The sequence below is a fragment of the Pan troglodytes genome, chromosome 20 (genome assembly GCF_028858775.2).
Source record: "Pan troglodytes isolate AG18354 chromosome 20, NHGRI_mPanTro3-v2.0_pri, whole genome shotgun sequence".
Taxonomy (NCBI): domain Eukaryota; kingdom Metazoa; phylum Chordata; class Mammalia; order Primates; family Hominidae; genus Pan; species Pan troglodytes.
The window spans coordinates 47,459,985-47,463,342 of record NC_072418.2 but is presented as its reverse complement, the minus strand read 5'-3'; positions in this window follow the sequence as shown (position 1 = coordinate 47,463,342).

The window sequence follows — 3,358 nt, the reverse complement described above, 5'->3', positions numbered from 1 at the left end:
AAAGGAGACAAAAAAAAAAGGACTGTTAACACAGGGGGAAACCAACACTGAAAACTCCTGGAAATGAAGAGTTTTCAGAATGGGTTGTTGCTATCCTTGGAGCTGAATGGCTATCATGATGATGATAACATTAATTCAGATTTTAAAAATTAATCATTAGATGTGATACAAGAGACCGGAATTAGGATCTTAAGGGTTGCACTCAGTAGTACCAGAAACACCACCCTATTTGAACCCTGGGAACTTTCCTCTTCCCTGCCAAGAAATGTCCCCCTCCCCCTGACATCCTAGAGACAGATCATGCCCTTCTACCCTCTCGTGACTCTTACTTTGTTTTCTAGTATTTATAGTAAATGGATTCATAATCTTCTTGCTCTTCACTGTATCTTGATCCCTTATCCAATTCATGGCCAATAAACAGAATCTTAATATAAACTTTGGTCTCAGCTCTTCCCGACAGTTGACAGATAAATCTCTAGATTAGATGGGCATCTTTCTAGAATGTTCCTGAGTGGTAACTCTTTAAAATTTTTATTTATTCATTTATTTATTTTGAGACAGGGTCTGGCTCTGTCGCTGAGGCTGGAGTGTAGTAGCGTAATCTTTGTTCACTGCAACCTCCGCCTCCTGGGCTCAAGCAATCCTTCCTGCCTCAGCCTCCTGAGTAGCTGGGACTACAGCTTGTGCCACCAGGCCCAGCTAATTTTTGTATTTTTTGTAGAGACGGGGTTTCGCCATGTTGCCCAGGCTGGTCTCAAACTCCTGGGCTCAAGTGATCCTCCTGCTCCGGCTTCCCAAAGTGCGGGGATTACAGGCGTGAGCCACTGCGCCCAGCAGTGGTAACTCTTCTAAAGTCCCTGTAATATTCAGGTTAAGTCAGGATTTATAGGTTCCTGGAAGTAAACATTACCACCTTGTTCATTGTGAAAGAAAATAAAAAAGACTAAACAAAAGACAGATAAACAAAGTCAGTTTTACATTACATAGTACTAACGCTTTATTTTCTGAAAATTGTTTTTTTTTTTTTGAGATGGAGTCTTGCTCTGTTGCCCAGGATGGAGTGTAGCAACGTGATCTTGGCTCATTGCAGCCTCTGCCTCCCAGGTTCAAGCGATTCTTCTGCCTCAGACTCCTGAGTAGCTGGGATTACAGGCGTGCCTCACCATGCCTGTCTAATTTTTGTATTTTTTAAGTAGACACAGAGTTTTGCCATGTTGGCCAGACTGGTCTCGAACTCTTGACCTCATGATTGGCCTGCCTTAGCCTCCCAAAGTACTAGGATTACAGGTGTGAGCCACTGCGCCTGGCCTATTTTCTGAATATCTTAAACAATTAGCAGAAGAATAAATGAAGTGAAAAAAGGAAGACGACCTAACACTCAAAGCATCCCATTCTGATTTTGTCATATTTGTATTTGCAGATCAATCTGCAAGATTTTACATCTTTACAACACACAGCTAGCAACACGGCGTTTCTATTTGTCCATTTTTCTCTCTCAGTAAGGTTTTGAGGGTTTCTTCAGATGACATATTTATCTTACTAAATTTACTTATAAGGCTTTTTTTTTTTGCTTTTTTGTGAATACATATGAACTTTTTCCGTTTTGTTTGCAAACTTAGTATTGCTTGCATGTAGAGGAAAGATATTGATGTGTAGACAAGGGGCAACATAATGTAAAAGTTAAGAGCATGGACTCTAGAGTTCAACTTCTTGGTCTCAAATGCACAACATAGGTGGAAATACAGATGAAACAAGACTGAGTGAAAATATTTAAGTTGGATGACATAGGTCATGGGGAGTCATTAATTGAGTCCCTACTTTTGTTTTGAAATTTACAAAATAAAAGGTTAAAAAAATAAGCTACTTACTTCAATGTAGAAACCGATGTCACATTTAACCCTCAGACTTCAGAGATATGTCCATTAAAAGAACACAAACAAGAATGCCTCTTTTAGTAATACTTTTTTGGAAATGGTAGCCAATATAATCCAGCATGAAAGAGAACGTCTAATTTAAAATGCTGGTAAGGAAAAGATGAAATTGAAGATAACTGTCTCAATAGAAAAGCCAAGAGAGTCAACTGGAGTATTGTAAGAATTAATAACATTGCAGTAGGTTAACCAGATACAAAATAAGTATTTTTTAAAAGATCAACCACAATAACCAATAATAAGAAGCTTTGGGGATAGAGATTACATTTCAAATAGTAATAATTCATTGTTTTTAAAGGTCAGAATTTACGTGAAGAAAACTACAGGAGTGCTTTGACAAGCATTTTAAAAACTAAAAAATTATGTATTTTCATACAGCAGGGCTCCAATTTTCAGCTACCTCCCTGGTAGGATGAAAATTAACACAACTACCTCATAGGGTGATTGGGCTTGGTAATGAAATATTAAAGTGTTTAATACAGAGACAGGAACCTTTATTTAGTCAACGAATATTTGTTGAGCATCTATTATGTGCCAGGTCTCTTTTTTTTTTTTTTAGGTGTTGGGGATGCAGCAGTGATCAACATCGATACAAATGCTTTTCCTTATGGAATTGACATCGTAGTGGTAGGTCAGACAGTAGACCAAATAAATAATTAAAATATATAGTGTGCTAGATAGTGAAAAGTTCTTCAGAGAAAAAAAATAAAAGATGAAGGGGGAGGCACAGAGCATGTGGGGAGGGAAGTGTTTTCTTGCAAGTTCACAACGGGTGGTGGGGCAATGCCTCATGAGAAGATGATATTCCCCTAATGACCAGACGGTGAGAGCCAAATGAATCCCTCAGGAGAGGCTGCTAGGGAGTGCAAAGAGCACATGAAAACGACCAGGGGCTGGAGTCTGCTGGATCTGTTGGAGAATGGGGAAAATGTGCCAAGCAAATGGGCAAGAAATGAGGGCAAAGAGAAAAGGGGACTACGCCTGTAATCCCAGCACTTTGGGAGGCCGAGGAGGGCGGATCACCTGAGGTCAGGAGTTGGAGACTAACCTGGCTAACGTGGTGAAACCCCGTCTCTACTAAAAATACAAAAATTAGCCGGGCGTGGTGGCTGGCGCCTGTAATCCCAGCTACTCAGGAGGCTGAGGCAGGAGAATCGCTTGAATCCGGGAGGTGGAGGTTGCAGTGAGCCGAGATCGCGCTATTGCCCTCCAGCCTGGGCGACAAGAGCGAAATTCCGTCTCAAAACAACAAAACAAAACAAAACAAAACAAAAACAGAGAAAAGGGGAGAGGTGGGGGGAACAGATCCTTCAGGCCTTATAGGCAGAGAAAGAACTCAAAATTTAAAAATAAAATGATTATATTTTAGTATTATTAAATGTAAAAACATAGATTCCTGAAGGGTTCGGTAGACGCTCCCTCCACTG